At 37.4% G+C, this 20,570-nt stretch overlaps 1 protein-coding gene across 3 annotated transcripts in view; it reads right to left on the reverse strand.

The window, feature by feature from the left end:
• Window positions 1-20,570, reverse strand: part of EYA1 (EYA transcriptional coactivator and phosphatase 1) — a 143,980-nt gene that overhangs the window by 95,754 nt on the left and 27,656 nt on the right. The window lies entirely within an intron of this gene.

The raw sequence follows: 20,570 nt of genomic DNA on the forward strand, positions 1-20,570 counted from the left end.
AATTCAGAAATAGTCCCAGGAACTGTGTGGTGGTCTCAGGAACATCTGAAAACAGAAAGTCCAAGGGATGGAGAGTGGTCGCCCCTCAGCTGGCTCTTGTTCCTCTGAGAAACCCAAAAAAGCTGCCACAAAGCAACAATGATAGCTCTAGAGTGCATTTCTCTTCTCCAATCTCCTCTTTCATAAAATACTCTACATTTTCAGATGGGTTTTTGGGGGTTTTTTGGTTTTTTTAAGTGAGAAAACACTCTTAATATCTTCCCTCCAAAATACTATAAAATATTGTGTGTGCATCTCTAAAACTTGAATTAAAACACAATCAGCATCACAGTAATTGGCCTCAGACATATGTGGTATACCAAGCACAGCAGGAGGCTTAGACAAATCTTTCTCTACTAGCTGATGAATTACAGGATTTGCCTCTTGCTTTAAGTAAATAATAGTATATTAGAATTATATTAGTATATTAATATTATATTAGTATGCAGCATGCATACTAAAGCAGCAATTTTTAGGTCAACTATTTTGTAGATCAATGCAATATGGGGTTGCCTAAATTTTTTTTTACCATCTGATGAATGTGCAGGATGAAATGCATTTGAGCAGGTCCTACATTACAAGGTTACTGTCAACAGTGTTGGGGAATGCTTCAGCCCAGGCCACTGCCCTGCAGACCAGTCCAAAAGTGAACTGTGGCACCCATCAGTTGTCCTTCTGACCTCAAGAGGGCCATGTACTGCTGCCTGGAGTCTATCCTCACAGTCCAGGCTGCTGGAAACAGGTCTAGATATCTCATCATGTTTGGATGCACTAAAGTTCACCAAGAGTTCCTCAAAATTCGAATGGGTAAATAAATAACTTGAATGAATGGCAATGAGAAAATAGCTGTAAGTTAATATGCAGTAAAAATGTTTCCTACTAATTCAGTGAGACGTGGACTTAGACATCCTGCATAAGAGTTTTGAAGACTTCTGTTTACATTTGGTTTAGAAATTCATGACTATGAACAAAAACCCAATAAATCACAGAGATTTAAGAGATTGGTTTGAGACACCGATTTGCTAAATCTTTACACTCACCTGAGCTTGCTGGTACCTTTGCAAGACAAGTTTCTCTGGTTTAATAAAACTACACTACACAGCTTAGGGATTTCCAACCTGCTGAATTTCCAACTTTAGCACTGTTTAAGCATGTGTAGCTTTTCTCTTGCTGGAAAGATCCATGGATAATAGCAGTAAATCTTCCCTCAAATAGCTGAGAACTAGAAGTAATGTGAAGTATTTGCAATCGGAAAGCAGTGATGTCATTTAACAGCAATAAACATGAAAGTACACAGGTAGACATCAGTGGAAATGTGATAACCTAATATGCAATAAAAATAGTGATACCCAGACTTCATAAGATTTCTACATAGGTGTCATGTGCTCAGGAGAGTGACATTTAATACCTCTTTTAGCATATGACAATATGTTTCTTTCCTTCCATTGCAGAAGAACTAATAAGCCACAGCATCCTTCCCTGCCTAACATCAAATGCCATGCTATCCAAATTAACATCTCTGTAGGGTTGGTTCTACTGAAAGAAGTAAATCCAGTAAATTTTCATCACTTGAATTTATCTTTGATTAGCTCCATTTGAAAATCCCAAAGAATGTTCTTCTGAAATGTGCAAATGGATTCTCAAAATAGAACTCAAAAAAAGAAAAAAAATTTGAAGTCCTGACTTCCTCCAAGTCTAAAAAACACAAATACTGATTTATCATTTAAGATTTCCTCACCTGCCTGCAATTACAACTTCATTAGCTGAATACTGCTAAATGCATTCCAATCATGTGTTCATAACTGAACTCTAAAAGACTGTTTCATTTCTTCACTCTTGATCACTTTATCTGATTATTTCTCCATTTACATAATTCCTTGCTAGCTCTGGAAATTACTTTTCAGAAAACATTTATCAGAGAAGTCAAAGCATTGTCCAACACGCTGGTGTCTTGCCCCTAACCTCGTTACAAATGCCTTCCCTTGAGTTTGTTCTCCCTCAGGTGTGACAGCCCTATGGCGTGTCAGACACTTACTTCCCTCCCCTTGACTCTGAAGGTAAGAGACAGGAGTGGATGTATCTATTAGATTGTCTCTGTGTTCCCCCTCTCATCTCTCTTGATGTGAAGTAGGAATCACTGATAGTTTGAATTATATTGGCAGTGAGGACCACTGTGGCACCATGAGCTGGGTGACTCAAGGTTTTGCTCTCCAGCTGCTCATGATCGGCCAGCAACAGCTGAGGATGCCCACATCCATCTTGCACGGTTTTCCAGCTCTCACAATTTACTGTTTCTTTACTCAATTTACACAGTTTGCCCTTCTTTACACAAACCAGTTAAACTCTCCTTCTCTGGGAGAATATCCACACATATTTGCCAGGGGAATTTATTCTCTTAGATATTCTATAGGATAAAGCAGGTGTTTATATTTTGTTTGTGACATGTAGGGAATCACTCTCTCCGATACTGATAAATTTGTTACATATTTCTCCTCATCCCTCTAACCATTCCTGCACCACATCTTGCTAGGAAGAGTGTGAGACTCTTGCTCCTGCTGGAGATGTGATTGCTTCTTTTTTGAGTTTGGGGTCTTAAGGAGGAATTTTGTTGCTTCACAACTTCAGCAGTTCAGGATCTGTGGGTTAAAGCTGTGTTATACAGAGAGAAAGCAAAACATTTCTTTTCTCTGATCTTTTCCATCCAGCATTCAGTCTACAGGGCAGAGAAATCAAGATGAACTGACAAAGCCCATGACAGACTAATTGGTGACGGAATTATTTTGGCGGAAGATTGCTGCTTGGTTTGACAAGACTTCAAAATGTGAAAACCACTTGGTAGACAGGGAAAGCTGCAGAATATCTGCTTTTCATGCCAGGTTTTTTAAGGGCTATATTGACTCAGAATTATTCTCATTTTACAGGCATTGTCATTTTTTGACCTGCTGCATCTGTCCTGGGAAAACCAAGGTGGTACACTAATGTACTAACAGCTGAAATTAGTTCTGTGGCTCTTGAGTTTTGGAGGGGATGCAAACACCATAAGATACTTGTTTTCAGTCACAACCACTTCATCTTTCATTCTTTCTCTGAGCTGAACTGACAATCAGAAACCACGAGCCTTGCTTTGGATTTATGATGTTGAATGAAAGCCCAGTGGATAATAAAATTAACACCATTCATAGCTTAACTAATGATAAGCACCGTGTGTCTTTTACTAAGCCAACAGTAACTGGACACAGGACACAGAGGATAGATGGGTTCTGAAGCAAATGCAGAGGCCTTTCCTTTTACCTCCTACATCTTTCTCTTATCATCCTTCAGTGCAGCTACAGTCTTCAGAAAACAAAGAATTAGTTTAACCCAACACTGAGATCAAATTAAGACTCTGGGTACATTACCAGAAGGTTGTTTGCTATCTGGTGATCTGATTGACATAAGTATCTCCTCTAGAGTGATGCAATAACCTGTATTTTGGGGATTTTTATACATTCATGGGAGTAAAGATTTTAAATACACTTGCTAAATATGCAAGCAAGTTTAGTGACTTCATTAGGAATTTAAAAATATTTCCTTTCCTTTCTAAATAAACAGTTTTCTTTGGTGTTTAGCTACTTCATTCATATGTATTTTTTATTTCTGGACAAAAGTGGAACATATGACAATAACTAAAAACAAGCAAAAATATGTGATCACTTTGTATGTACACTGGCTTTTGCTTCATTGCCTGCATTTTATTCTCATTGCATAAAAACACCCAGGGAAATTTTCAAAGTGGTGCACAGAGACTACACTATGCAGTTCCTATTAATTTGAATAAGTCACATGATTATGTTTTCACATTCCCACCATCTAAAATAACTGTCTAATTCTGAGTATGCACTGTCTGCATCTCCCACCCTTCAATCTATAAATACAGAAGGGACATAGAGTCTTTTCATACAGATACTTCAGGATGCTCCATTAGCATTTTATACTCCGAAGAAAAAGTCTCCAGCCTAATGAGACTTACTCTATTCCTCGTGCTGCTCCTAATCTCATCTCTAAGGATATTTTCATTAATATTTTTGCTGAAATGCCTTTTAGATGCATAAGAGTATCAGTATCCTGGGAACTTCTAAAATAATTAAAAGAACAATTACAAAAAAAAAAAAAAGGATCAAAAGAACCACTAAAACTAGAGATAATCAACCTCCAAGAAACTGTGCTTTGACATTCCTGCCCCAGAAGCTAATGACAGCAAGTATAAATTAAAGATTTTTGCATTTGACTATATTTGAACTTTCCCCACAATGTGCCAGGAAGGTCAGCCAGGGTATTTTAGAGCAAGACTGTGAGCAGAGAGAATTACAGGCTTAGAGTTACTTACAGGGCCTTGCCAGAGATTCCCTCTGTTTTATAGCTCACAGGCTTCAATTTTCACAGTTGCTGCTTCCAACCAGATTTTACATCTCCAGAAAACCAGGGGTGGGGGAAGGGAGGACTTTTCCCCCCACACAGATAATTCCAGGAGATCCAGTGCCCATGGAGGCAGAGGCAGTGAACAGGGGCAGCCAGCAGGAGCTCAGAGCAGCGCTTGGAGCCAGGTTGAAATCTAGTGGTGGAGCAGCTGCAGTGAGCTTGGAGCTTCTGTGCTGGGAAACTTGAAGAGAAGGGTGGCTTAAGCAAAGAGAATCAAGTGGCAGGGAAGAAGGAGAGATTTGCTGATGAGATTGGTGTCGTTCTGGAGAGGAAAGGGTCTGGCTTTTGCGATGCAAGCTGCTTAAAAGTCAGTTCTCTGGGGTTGGAATCCTGAGGGTGCAATGGGTTGGGGTTGACACAAAACAAGCAGGTACCTCTTACCAACACCCCAGTCTGGGGAGAGGGACACACAAGGGGTTGTGCCATCAGCAGCACCTTTAGGACCAAAAGGCAGCTGTCCTGCACTGGAGACTGGCATGCCTCCAGCCATCCCATTATCAACACATGGCAGCCCTGTTGTAGAGTTGCACACATGCCCACCCAAAGAGACATTTGTCTTCAGCCTCTCAGCAGCCAAGGACACCTCCACACATTTTCCACAACCCATCCCTGTGTTTTCCTAAAACTTAAAGGAGTGTGACACACTCCTTTAGGCTGGCTAGCTATCCATCAGACTGGATTGAAATTTCCCAAGAAATTGAAAAGTTATTATTAGGAGACATGCAGCTAGACAGACACATACAAAGAATGTGGTTGCAAAAGCCTTTTTGCTTTAGGAAACCAGGTTATAACAAGAAACTGCCTGGTCTCCATTTACAGTTATTTTAATGAAGTTTTTGATTTTGCTGACAGGGCAACTTCATTTTACAGAGAAAGACAGTTCCCCAGAGGGTAAGATCTGTCAGCTGTCACACTAAAGCCTTTCAGTCCCTACCTACAAAAGCAAAACTGTACCTCAAGAAATCAGGTTCATCCTATCGAGCTGCTGAAGGAAGGAAAACAACACTACAGAGAAAAAACCCTCCCTGGTTTCATTGTGCATTGCTTCCTTTCAGGGACCAGCTATGGCTGCAATCAAGAAGTCACTTCTTATTTATATTATAGATTGTTTGAATTTTTTTTTTTCCAATCTCACACCTAATGCTGTTAACAGCTGGACTGTCCTGTCTCATGTGTGGGTCAGATTGACTTTCTCTTCATCACCATGTAGCAGCAGATGATAAGAGTGATGTCAATGAAGAGCATCTTTCTTCACCCATTCTTCCAGTCTACTTTGATAGACACCAACAAATAAAAATCCAAGGCACCATGCCAGTGCAAGGAAGGATGAGACCACCAGAAAAGAACTACAAGCCAACAGGAATGGACACCATGTATAAGCTCATGAATAACCTGATTTTTCCACCTAGTAGGTCGTGAAAAGGTTTTGCTACACAGCCTGCTGGAATGCCTGAGGCTGTCAGTTTGTTTCAAAGCAAAAGGGAAGACTCTTGGCAATCTCAGGGCAATATCTGATTTGGGAAAATTACCAATGCTCTGTTGAAAAGGATTTTTTTTCCAGAAACAAGCAAGTCTCAAATCAGGGATCTTTTCACCTAAACTAAACAAAGCTTCTCCTATCAAAAAATATTTTAAAAGCTTTCACAATAAAAAAGCTGAAAAGTCTTTGCATTTAGAATGTCCTAAAAAAATTTACTGTATTCTGCAAGTTTCTGAAAACCCATGTATCCCTCTGGTTTTAAGAAGTTTTTCCTTTTTAATGTAATTTCCCTTTCACCACATTATTTTTGTTGCTATCTTAACTCCTCTGCAAAGGTGGAAATTCCATCCCTCTAAGTAATAGTAGTTTTAAACTCCATATCTTTCTTTTAAAACATTTTAAAATTATATTCATCCAGAACCATACTAAATTGATTCTGTCCTTTATTAAGGAAGACAAGTGACCAAAGACTATAACCAACTAGACTGGGCCATGTCATGTGTTTTCGCCATCAGTGTTATAAAAAAAGCTCAAAAGCTGAATACAGCTGAAATCAGTAGATTTTAATGATACCTATGCATTATTCTATTAATTGTGGTCTTTATTAAATGCAAAGGATAAAGGATTTTGAAGAAAGTAAAGTCTTTAACAAGCTATAAATGAAAAGCCTGCCTACAAGGTTTTCATACCAATGATGAATTCATCACTGAAATTCTACTTTTCCTCATAGATCATGTCTTTGCTCAAGTAAAACTGTCAAAACTTGTAATCAAAGTATTAAGAAGATGTATCAAAAACAACCCTGCTCCACAATATAAGCTGGTTTTTAGGACTTCTGCAATCCTCCAGCATTTGAAGCTCTTAGAAAGCTCACTTTTTTTGTATCACTTGAAAAAAAAGGGTATCATCACATGTAAAAGGAAGAGAGGACTGAGTACTTGGAGAGTTGCAACCACAGTCTATTTGCAAACTGAAACTTTCATGCAATATAGGTGTAAAAATTGCATACACCTACCAGTACATCTGGCCAGACTGGATAGCTATAATTTAAGCAGGTGGCTGACAGATGTCATATCTCAAGCATGCCTTTTCATGTTCATTTTTATTTTAATCTCATTTTCATGTCTCAAGTATGCATTTAAAATTATTTGCTAACATATTGTAGTGCGTATTGTACATGATCCTTGAAGGAGATTTCAAAGCAGAGTTCAAAGCTGCCAATTGATTATACAGTGGGAAAAATGAGAATAACCACTGCCAATTTACCAGCCCCCAACACAGACAAAGATGGGCTGTTCCACAGCTAACTGCAGCAACAATGTTTCAGAATGCAAAATGCAGCAATCTTTGCCAAAGTTAAAATGAAGTTTTTGCCGTAACTTGTTGAAAAATATATTAAAAAGCTGCTTTTAGGCTGAGAAGATGTAGCTGTAACTCACCCTTACACTAGTCAAGGATTTGCAGATGGTAATCTAATTGTTGCAAAGGTTTTCCTCTAGACACTATTTTTAAGCCTCATTCAGAGGTTTGGTTCTGCAGAGGAAGTGTCAGAAACCAAAAATTACAAGTTATGGTACCACCACTTGCTTCATGTAAGACCTTAGTACTTCAACAGAAGGAACAACTTCAGTGTAACTACATACCAATCTCACAGATGACCGTATCTACCCAAGTGGGAGATCAGTGGTTATTCTGGAAAAGAAGAGCTAAATTCTCGGCTGGCAAAAGCAGCATACCAAAAAGCAAACTTAAGTTCTGAATATCATCTGGAAAGTTGTCCTAATGAATGTAATCTCCCTCACAGGAATAAAGCCATCCTATCAAACCCACTAGGGTACACTGAGATTTAATTAACTGTCCTGACTTTCAGGAAGAAAGTACCAAATAATAACAACAGGTGACATTGATAAAGTCTTTAAGTACAAAATATGACTGTTTTGCCAAATACAAGCAGTACTCTTTTGTTTTTATTAACAGATGCATCATGTCTCATTCCTTCAAGATGAGGACTGAAATGCTCTATAGTAATTTGTGTGAACTTTGGGGCACATTTACTTAAATCCTCTAAAATATGCAGTCTATTTGGCCAGTGAATTTCAAAGTTAATGAAGCAAACATCCTCTTACATGCATAAGTGAGGGAAAAAAGGAAATAAATCTTTCTGTTTGACCCCCATTCAAATCTGAACATGAAACACGAGCACTTTTAAAGCAAGGCAGAACTTTGCAATGTATTAAAAGCATATGCTAGAGCCTACTGCTACTAAAAAGCCTCCTGCTCCTCACTTTATCACTGCATTGCATATCCCACCTCACAGGTGTCCATGAGCTTTTACACACACTCTATTTCTAAATGCAAAAAAAGAAGAATCAACTAAAAGCAATCTTAGGATGACTTTGCGATTTATAAAAGAAAAGCTCTTTGAAATTCTGCCCTGAGCCACACAGAACTCCAGCTGAATAATTAATTACATATTGACAAGGTCTTATAAAAGAAAAGCTCAGGGCTGTATTGACATTTATATCATCTTCTTAAAATTCATTAGAAAAATGTCATTCTGCTTGAAACAATTATTGGTAGTTTACAGTTTTTCCCTTTACATCCAAATGCTTATCAAGAAGATATGTCAGTGATGATGTTTTATGGTTATGAGACTTAACAAGTTGCCTAAAATCTAATCTTTCTGATTGTCTAATTTATATTATGAGAACATTAGTGTCTTCTATAAACAATTAAATTATTGTGCGTATTTAACAAGTCACAGTTTGCTCCAAACATTTATTTGAACTATTCTAATTAGCCTTTATGTCTGAATTTTTGTGCAATTGCAAACCATTAACACTCAAAATACAGTCAAAATCATGATTTAAAATTACTGTCCATGAACTTTATTAGGTAGGATGTAAAAATAAGACGCACCAAATAATTGCAAAATATGCAATACTGTCAATATTCTTTATTTCAAAAGGAGAGGATAAATTTTCATATTTCTGTTTTCCTATTGCATTTGCAATTAATTGAACTAATATGGCATGCACATTTCTGCTAGAGCTCTTCTGTTACAGTACTTCAGTTGCACTTAATAAATTGCACCTTCCATGAAAAGAAAAGGTGATGGATTGAAAAATGTTTAGCACAACCATGCATAATTGATAGGTTCCCTAGTGCAAATAAGTGTCTAATAAATAATTAAATTTAATCTCATTATAAGAGTTTTCATAATGGGATAATTTAATTAAATGAAAGCCAAAGGGTTCTTAGGGGTTGAAAGATGCTGCTGATGCTATATTTGGCTAATGGTCTGGGGATAGTGTAGTGAAGAAGGGTAATTCACATGGGTACATGCATTATTTAATGAATCCCTCTGAGATGGAGGAAAGGACAGATCAATGATAACTTGTCATTTTATCATTGCTTACAATGCACATTTAAACAACCTGGGAAATGTTAAAAACAGAGAGATAATCTTGCAAGCCTTTGCAGTGCATCAGGCCCTCCCTCTGCCAGACGCACAGCAAACATTGCCTTTTGCAATATGCAGTTTCACTCTCATCTATCACTGCTGGGTTTTTTTCCCTTCTTTCAGACCAAAAATAAAAGCAAAGCCTTACAAGCTTCTGTACAGTTAGGGCAAGCCTGCCCCTAAGTGAAAGTTATAATGGATACAGCATGTATATCTGATACTAAAAAATTGATAGCTGTGTCACGTGGGACCCATTAACAAGCTTTTTGAGTGGGCTGAGTTTTGAGCTTTAAGTCTCCAGAAGCACTTAGCTAGGCTAGGATACTCAAACCATACAAGTCTAAGTAGTTTGCTCATTTGCAGGTGATCAGTTATGAATTAATATGAATACTGAAGGTTATATCTTTACAGATAAGACAGAAGTGTCACCTTGCACACAATAAATGTGAAAGATCCAAAAGCTAAATGGATGAGTTTGCAATCTGAACTTTCACTTTTAAACGACCTGTACACTCACATTCTCATTTAGAAACTTTTACCTTTACTGGTAGACCCCGAATACAATGACCACTGTAGCATTGCAGGCTTGCAGTTTGTCTGATGGTACCAGACATTTTTATCAGAGATAACAATCACTCTTTTAGAAAAACAGAGGGATACAGTTGCCCATTATTTTACCTTCTGAAGCATAAGGATTATGTAGCACACATAAAAAATATTTTTATTGCAACTCTTATTATCTTCTTTACCTTTGTTAGCACCCTTCTAAATCTTTCTCAACCTTAAAAGTGATTTTTCTTCCATCAGTAATACAGGACTACTACTTGCACAAAGAAAACATTTTCTAGTATCAATTAAACAGTTTTAATTTTTGTTTGGTGCTGTGCTATGACCAGAAGTGGCAATGAGCTATACAAAATGTTGTTCAAATGTTTCTAGGAGTTATGACTACAGCAGCTCACATTGTCCTACCAAATAGATTGCATCATATTTGCCAGTTATATGAGGTCCCACAGGAGTTCTTCATCCTTTCCTAATCTTCATCTAAATTATTTTGTCTTAAATTTGCCATGTCTCCAGTCAGCCTATTTTTAGTTGATTAATAAGTACATTAATCAAATTATTTTTATTATAGATGCTGAAGGTTTTGTGTGATGAATATCAATCTCCTATTTCTATTTGTTATTTATTCTCCCAGACACTTTTCAGTCCACATGGAAGTTTAGCAGTAACATGTTTCTTGATTATTTCTTGTTAGAATCTAAACCTTTCCTGAAAAACCCAAAAACACTGTACCTGTCTGGTTTTTGTTCACCTTCTCAGTGGCTCACACGAATAATGCAGAAACCTCACTGTGTCTCACATATGTTCTCTGAGGGATTTACACTTCCACACTCGCTGGTTACCTCATACAAAAATATGTCTCAGTGCTTTCAGTATTCTTATTCATGTTTTTTGACAACCGCCTTCTGAAGCTGAACAAATACAATGCCATTTGGCTTTCTTGCTCCTGCTCTGTTATTTGCTTTAGCACCTCCTTCAGCATTGAAAACACAAACAGTTCCTCACTTTGTATAAAAAGGAGGTGTTTAATTTTACACTAACACAAATTAATCATTCACGAGTCATTACAGAGATGTAGTGCCTCTTCCGTCTTCGACTGTTATATTTGGATTCTTACAGTTTAATAGCCTAACTGATTAATGTTTTGGCTTTTACAAAAGGAATGGTTTTTATTCTAGTGGGGATTTGCAAAAGGAAAAGAAAAACTACCACAAAATATTTTTTGTTATTTATAAGATACTGTCTTCCATCTACTTCTTTACAAACAAACAAACAAACAAAAATATACGTCTTGAGAAAATGAAAGTGGCTATGTTTTTTGTCTAAGGTGCCCAGAATGCAGTGGCCTGATTTCCATGAGAGTTAGATATTCTCGGTCTCTCTGAAATGAGTTTCGGAGATAATGTACTAAAATTAAGATGTTCTTTTCTATAAACAAGGTTCTTCAGGCACAGTTATCTACTTAAATATTTGTGTACATTTTATTACACAATAATAAAATTTGGCTTACTTCCCAGCCACTTGTACAATTCAAATGTCTGGGAAGTAAGATCTCTGATGATTACAGTCCTTCAAGAACTGATGAAGTTCTCCATCCACTTCCCATCTTCTCTAAGGAGATCTCCAGTAAAAGAGATTTCCAGTAAACCAAGCTAAAACACACAAAGCATTATAAAATTGAGAGTTCCCCTGTTTTATATAAAATACATGACAAATACAGTCATATTTTTTTTTCCTTTGTCATGTCAGATTGCATTTCCACAATGTCTTATTGGAGCATAACTTCAGTGCTGAAATATTCTGACTGGTATCCAAAGTTTAAGGCATTCAGGGCAGAGGAATTTTGTTTTTTTAGAAGTGGGACCTTCTATTTTTCTTATTAAGTTACAAAATTAATTCCCCCTGCCTCCAGGAACTAGTTTTCTTATCCCAACACCTCGGCAGACTTCTACACATGATGTTGCAACAGTGATCGTGCCATACATTTGAATTACAATCTGTGATTTCTACTTGTAGAAATCTGCTCCTGCTTTCCCAGACTGTATGATAAAATTCCAAAAAGATATAAAAGGGAAAAAATACTCAAATAAGAAACATGGAGATATTTTGATGGGAATCTATCTAAGAAGTAAAATTTCTGTTTTCATGTCTTCTTTTCTTTAAGAAAATTCCTGTCAGCCACCTAAAAGTCCAGACCTTGGCAGCCAGTTTTCATGCTATGCTCCAGTACTTGCAAAATTTTACATCCACATGTGGCAGAACAGTGGCTCCCTGTACTCTAAAACAGTGAAATCACCACAGTACAGTATGGAAATACTGTAACTGAGCTGCATCAGCAGCTTGTTTTCTAACCTGATTATGCACATCAGCATCTCCTAGTGAGGAGTTGGTGCTTGGCACCAGTTAATGCCTTTGTGAAGCTCTGCTTACTGCACGCCTGCATTACTGAGCCTCAGAGCACAGGAACTAGGAGGCAATAGAAGAAATGCATGTGATATGCCACTTTTAAAGGTAAACCAAAACTCATTTCTAAAACTGCATCTGTTCCTAAGTTATTGTGCATGTGGGACTTATTTGATTTATCTAATATTTCTTCTGAAATCTACTTCTGTGAACATAATTTTGCTATAGTATTATCACTTCAGGAAGAAATTATGATATTGGGATAAACTTTGCAGGACCTATTTAAAATATATAAATTAAACCTAAGAATGACCTCCCAAGTAAGTATATACTTTATTATTTCCACAAGTCTCATGAATCAGTATTTCAGCCTAGCTTTTATATAAAAAACCCCAAGCAACAGCACATGAATTTACACTTTCAATTATTACAACTTGAAATACAGGAATGACCCCAGAAGTTTTTTCCTCAGTGTATCAATCCATATCTTGTAAGTTTGTTCAGTTAAACATAAATTGAATAGGCCTCAATAACCAAATGGAAAACCACAGTTTTACTGCCATTTCTGGACTCCTTCCTTCTGCTGTGAAGTGCTTCCCCAGCCGATTTCCATGACCTCAGTTCTCCATGAGACATACTAGTTGGCATAATGAACAACAAAACTTCAGTTATGCTGGAGAAAAAAATCTACTTAAAATAGAAAGGAACCAAAATACTAATATTTTTCCTGCTTGAAGCATGGGAGGGATTCTCTGGTAGAACTGGTCAAAATCTGTAGAACTTGGACTGCTTACATGTTGCTAAATGAACCCTTCCAAAGGCACTGCAGGGATGCAGTCAAACAAAAGTCAACAAATCTGGTCAAAGAGCAAACTCTGTCTCTATCCATTCATTGATCCTGTACATCAGCAGCTTTTGCCAAACCCAAATGATCACAACTTTTGATATTCACAAGGAGATCTGCTCACTTCCCTCCTCATGCTTTTCTGTCCCTCCATCTGGTACATCTCTCCACAGTCTTAGGTGGCACTAAACCTCCATCAAGTCTTCCAAGGATGAGAACAAAATGCTAAACTGCTGCTCATTTCCACAAAGACAGAATTCAAAAGGAAAAGCTTTCTATCTCTACACCTAACCAATGTAAACTGAGCCTTTACCGTAGAAATAATACATATTGTGGGGGAAACAAATCTAGATTCCAAGCATAAAAGTATCAGAGAATCTCAAGGAATTCTTTATATTTCCTGCCAACAGTTTGTGCTGGAAATGATCTGCTGGATATATTTCATTAAGACTTTCTGAAAGCCTCAGCTTCACACAACCCAGCTACAAGTTCTCAGCTGCCCTGTAAGGACAGAAACACTGGAGCCAAGCACAAAGTCGTGAGAGATGAGCAAGGCTCCAAAAATATCTATGAATCTGGTCTTTCCAACACCTTACACAAAGTAACTTCTGGTGTGCTGTAACTGCTGGATGCAAACTCATTAATACAGCTGGACAGGTCAGTTCTTTATTCTCAAACTACTGGCTGGAAAGCAATAGATTTTCACTTCTTTCTCTAGGCATACACAGGATATCCATTTTGGGAATTTGAGAAATATTAAAAAATGGGATTGACACATAAAATGCTTATGTTTTGTCAATTTTAGCATTTTTCTTTGAAACAAATACAAGACACACCCTTTAATTCCCTTCGAGCATGTATGGGAATGTCCCCACCTACTCCCTTAAGTCCAGTCTTAATCCAGACACAGCAGAAAAACATTCTTGAATGCAAAGTAATGAAGACAGCTAATGACAACTTTGAAATACATCCTCAGAAGGCTAAGATTCATTCATTTGCAAAAAGAAATTAAATGTTAATAAAAACAGATGAACCACTTTTCATAGTATGAACAGTTTTGAGGCACCTTGTGTTGAAAATTAACTGTGCTAAAGAAATGCACAGCAAACCAGACAGCAATCAAGGAGCAGATGTCCTATGAGTTTGTGAAATACTAAGCAGTAGTTAAATGGCATAATCTGGTGACGATCAGCAAAACAGAAGTTCTCTGAAGATAAACTCGTGTTCCCAGTGGTTTTGCACATATGACTTTCATTTTAAAGTTGAAAATCCCACCAAAAGGGCAGAAAGCAAAACGGATGCCAAGACAGTATGTCCTCCTGAATAGATTAAGTGGGAACAGTAGAAGAGAGAAGAGATCCACTGACCTTTGGAGGAACCTTCTGTAATATAAACACCAGATTACTCCTGTCACGTGAAGATGCACTCAAAACCTATGCCTACAACACGGAGCTCTGAGTAGCCACAACCTAAATATCCCTCCCAACATTTTAGTTCTCCCCAAACTGAACCTCTGAGCACAGCACTCACAGCCACTTACTGATGTCAGACCAACGCTGGTATGGCACAGAGGGCATGGTCCTAACAAAGGGCAAAAAATCTGGAGGACCTAAACATGCCAACAGAGAGCTGTTGAGAGCTGTTTAAAGGCTAAAATGTGGTTTTTATTTCTCACAGTAATATGTGGCTTAGCCAGTGGAATAAATCACACAAAATCTACTCAGTTTAACAGGTAAAGGGGAACCTAATTGCAGCCTTCCAGTACCTGCAAGAAGGTCATCAAGAAAAGAGCCAGGCTCTTAACATTGATCAATGCCTGGTGGGGGGATTCAGGACAGCAGGCAGAAGATGAAACTCAAGAGATTTGGAGTGTTTAATAGGAAAATCTTTTTCACCCTGAGGTTAAAAACTTGGAGGTTTTTCAAGATTGGACTAGATAAATCTCTGAGCCACTCGGTCTGGCTTTATGGATGATCTTGCTTTGAGCAGGAAGATGAATGAGGGACCTCGTGGATTGCCTTTCAAACTGTTTTTTTCTATAATCCTAACATCCTAAGCTATTAACTGTTAAAGCAGAAAAATGTCTAAATAATTAAATATTCATTCCAGAAGAATTAATGCACAAAGCGAACATGTAGCTCTAGTATATTGTTCAGCATTAGCCACTACATGCTATTCTTTCAGATTTCCTACACCACTTATTATAGAACAAGTCTTGATAAAGCCTTACTTAACATATATTAAAAGCTCAAAAGAAAATGGTAACAAATCTTAGTCAATAAGCCATAAATTAAATTGTCTCCCAGTAGATCTTGGCATGTTACACTACATTTCCATTCAGTAGACCTTGATTGGCAGATTGTAATGATTCATATTACATTATTAATTCATGAAATAGTACAATATACATAATCCTAAAACTATGTTCAGACATAGTGGAGCGGGGCAGCTCCAAGAAGCTGACTATTCTTCTCCATTCCTCACCTCCAGCTAAAACAAACAGCAGCCCACCCTGTACTCTACTAACACAGTCCAACAAGTAATGAAACACAGAGCAGAAAGTTTCACCATGACTTCTCTGTGCTTCTAGTTTCAATTTTCCTGATGGGAAGGGAAGCAGATGGTAGGAAAATTATCTATATCATTTCTGGGCAGGGACAGGACCCTCACTACCTACTAATGATTTAGGTGGCCACACACCATGTGCAAAACAACCTGATGACCTGGAGAAATAATAGGTGAATTTATAAATGCTATGGGTCTCCAGAATCAGTTCTGGATTTCTCTGATTAAATCCTTTCCTTAAAGGTTGAAGATTTAACATTGCCAGGCTCCAGCAGTGTCCTTGAATTTGTGTTTGCAGTAGAACTGCAGGTTTACATGGGTAATTGAAGCACCTAATACCTGACTTAGCAGCTCTAGGTGCTCTACGAGCCAATATGCTCCTAAAGTCCAGGGATTATATGCAATGCTATAAATTTCTGAATGTCTAGGTATGTATTGATATAGACACACACATGTACATAAATATTTGTGATTAATTCTCCCAGGAATTTTTAGTTTCCTGTCAGTGGTTGATTTGCCAGACCTAGGCAGTCCCACTAGAACTTGAGAATGGATAGCCAAAAAAAAAGTATTTATGATCTATTAAATCAAAATTATGCTGAAAATCTATTTACAGCATCATTTTATTTGCAGTATTCCTACTGGTGCAGGGAATTGGTAAGGAAATAGTCATTTTTGTAGTTTTCCAATAGTGATTTTGCAGAAATATTTTCCATTTGCTAAGCAAATTGTATTACGGGGCTTTCTTAAATAAAGCACTGCACTGTTCAAATGATAAAATTCCAGCGCCATGAGTTGTTATTTATATCAACAATGTTAAATATGCCATAAAGGTTCAGAAAGGTACAGAAACACACCTCTGCCATATTATCTATTAAATATACAAAAAAATATGAAGGTACAATTTCCTCAATCGGAACAGAAGGCTTGCTGCTGAAGTTAACAAAGAACATCTGGTTTTCATTTGAGGTGCATTGAAGTGTTCATTAAAGTGTCCTTGTTGGTCATTTTTGACCCTTTTTTTTTTTGCTTGCTTCCTTGCTTGACCATAGTTTGTGTCCTAATTCTGTGGTAATCACAGCGTGCAACTGAAAATGGTCATTGTCATTGTCATTTCCCTTCAAAAAATTGCAGGAGAAACCTGAAAGAACCAAATGGAGATCTAATCTGATTTCAGTGTAAGAGCTGCTTCCACAGCTCACCTTGTTCATACTTCCTAGGGGTGTTTATTTTCTGCAATTATTCATCTAGGCTTCACTGAACTTGAATACTAATAAATTTTAAGAAGTGAAACAAGAAGCCTTCATGCTGTCTGCAGGGAGGCCTCAGAAAACTCTGCATTGAGAGTTATTAGTATCAGCACCAAAGCTGCTAATTCTTTGTTACTCGTCACAGAAAGCCAGATCAGGTGAAAAACATAGAAAAAAGAAAACAAAACCTGTATACATTTTCTCTGAACACATGAACATCCTTATATGATCAATCTTAAGCAAAGGAGTTTAATATAAACTGTAAATACTCTCTTTAGATTTATTTTGTGGCCCTCTATATAATAAAGTTCTTAGATGCATTTTATAGAGATCTTAGCTTAAAAAAATTAACTTCAGTAGTTTATAACTAAATTCAGGGGGAAATATCAATTATTTAATTTCACAAAAGAAAGAGCATTATTTATAGCCAGAGTTTAAATTTAAGAAAACTACTGTGCCTTATGCTAGATTTCTGTCCCAGTGCTTGAGGTAAAGAAAATTCAGCAACATACTGGTACTGCATCCTAAGTAAATTAACATTGGTATGGTTAGCAAAACCTCGAGGATTCATAACACTTGACAGGAAAATAAAAAGACAAGACTGCCTTCAAGCACCCATCCATCTGGAGTTAGACTGAAATCTCTCTGAAACACGCAGCAAAAATTCACAGGGTGTAAATATGGGCTTTAAACACACATAGGATGCCCATGCTTACTGTGTTCTCTGAAACTGAAAGTATTTTAATAGTTACACAGTTTACACAGAGGTGTTCTGCCAGTAGGCACAATAAAAACATTCTCTGAGTGACAGGGACTATAAAAACACTTAAAAGCCCTGCAGCCTGACGGGGAAAGGGTAGCAAGGCAGTTGCAGAAGAAATGGCTTTTCAACTGCCCAGCCTGGCTGGCAGAAGTCTAGAATGCTTAAGTGTACATGCATTTTAACTACTAGGTGAACAAATTCCACAACAAATTCACAGCTTCCCAGTAACAAGCTGATTGATATAAAATGTCAAGCAAAAGTGTTCAGCTATTTCTAGAATCATCAGAAATTCCAATTCCACCCACATTCAAAATAATTATAATTTTTTAAGTTGAACAATACATTAGGAATGTGAAATTCATTTCAGGGCAGCAGTTATTAACTTTACTATGAATCTCATCAAAATAATTAATCCTGGAAAACTGCAGTTTGTGGGAGAGACTTGACAACATATCACATTTTAGCAAATCAGTCCTATGGACCAGTCTGTTCACACTTGGCATGCTTTGCGGAATTCTGAGGGCTGTCTCATAAAATTAGGTCAGGAATGGGATTTATTTTCTTTTTAATGATCTTTTCCTTTCCCTTGTGTTTACAAAGGACAGAGAAAGAAGTTGATTCAAATGCAGGGAAAGAAGAGTAGCTGAGAGAGAAAATGAGTTCTGTGGCTGAGAAAAGCATGAAGAATAGGCGGACCAGTGAGCAGAGGAAGGAAGAAAGCTAAGGATTAGCTTTAGGACAGGAAATAGTGATGCAGGGCTGTAAGGGGCAATGCAGGACTGGGAATTGGAGAATGAAAGAACAAGAGGTGGGAGCACCCTGGGAACAAAGACTGGAACTGACCATGAGAAAGAAGAGTGAAAAGGAGGATCCATGCAGGAACAGACATCAGTAGGATGACATCAGATATCAGAAGGATACTGCTGAGATGCTGGCTGGAGTAAGACAACGGGGATGCCCAGGGATCAAACGGTGCCATCCCAAGCAAAAGTTACCTGCAGGTGGCCTGTGGGCAACCTGGTTCAAGCATCACCCTGGTGAGCCTGGAAATACAGCTCAACACACTGAGGACAGGCAGGGAGCAGCTCTTTGAAAAGCTTTCTTAAAAGCAGATCAACACATCCCAACAGTTGAGGAAGAAAAGCGAACGAATGCATAAGGAAGGAATAGGAAGTGATATGGGCATGCAGCTAAAGTAACAAAGAGCTGCTTTTACAGATTCTGCATGTGATCACTAAAGCCAGGGTAAGAGGTGGAAGTATCACCTTGAAAAAATATCTGTTGCATGAGAATAAGCCAATTTTATCAATAATTTTGCTAAGTACAGAAGATAACTCATTCTAAGAAAAAATTTTCCTTATATTCATGCCACCTCTAGTCTTCTTTCTTGACTTCTGTTTACTTCATTTGACATCACCCTTAATATTCAAAAAATATTACCCAACAAGGACCATCCAGAAAACTCCATTCTTCACAACTCTTTGAAAGCCCTTACCTACAACAATATCCCTGTGTTTCCTGAGCATACCACTTTGGGTCTCTTTATGCAGCAAAGATTATTGTATAATAATTTAGCATTGGTCACTGCAAATACTTTAACTAAGTCAAGCACCTGAGAAAATGTCATTGTTAAAGGAGCCCCTGAACAAACTGAGTTTCCTATTTCCCTAATAATGAAAGCCATGGTAGCTGTGGACACTAAGCACATCAGAGAACCAAGACTGGGATTAAAAAACTGTCTCTAAATAGCAGCAATTACATTTCTATATGACTTTTTAAAACAATAAAGATAACTTAAATGTATTTGAATTAGCTCTTAGCACCTACAAATTCTACATAAGCCGAATATTTAATTCCTATCTTATATGTGACCCATGGCACAGTACTGTCTGCCTAACACTCCCATTTACTACAAACAGAATAATTTGTTTAGCTATATAATCAGCAGAGAGGCAGCACACAATAAAAGAAAGCATTCCAGCTTTAAAATGAATAAAAATTGATTGTGTCCCTATAAAAACTAAATTGGCAGAGTGTTAATTGCATTTCACATAAACATCTGTAGCAGTCGGTGACTTGTTACTGTGCTGTAATGCAATACAGGACACTTAGGAATAAATGCATCCTCTAGATGAGTTCATAGAGATTTTCTAAAAGCGCCTGATGAGATTGTAAAAATCTGATTAGTCAGAACTGCTAATGACACTTAAAACAAAGGGAAATCTTTAAATAAAATTATTTTGCTTTCCTTTTCTCTTGATAAATTATATGCAAATTACCGTTGATTGAAAAATGCCTGCCTTGAAGGGAAATTCATACTAATGATGGAAAGGTCATCAGACAACAAAAGTATTTGCCAAAGAAATCTGCAAGCACTTGAATAATATGCTGGAATAAGAAAATATATGCATTCCTCATATTATTTGTTGTTGTTATAATGCATGAGACACTCTCCAGGGAGGAAAGCAGACTGGCTTGCTTCCCTGGAGACCTCAAAGTAAAGATTCAGCTCTCCAAAGATGCAAACACATGTTTAACTGTGGGCCACCTCAACCTCAACCACAGCAGTTACATGCAAATGCATATCTGCAAGAACATGTTCTAAGAAAGCCGTGATATGGAACATAACCAAAACCAAAAGTTTATGCCTGAGCTGAGGACTAAATAAATAAATAAATAATGTATAGAAATTATCAGAAAAAATAAATGTCCTTCCAATGCTTCCACTAAAAAAAATCAGT

The sequence above is a fragment of the Catharus ustulatus genome, chromosome 1 (assembly GCF_009819885.2).
Source record: "Catharus ustulatus isolate bCatUst1 chromosome 1, bCatUst1.pri.v2, whole genome shotgun sequence".
NCBI lineage: Eukaryota > Metazoa > Chordata > Aves > Passeriformes > Turdidae > Catharus > Catharus ustulatus.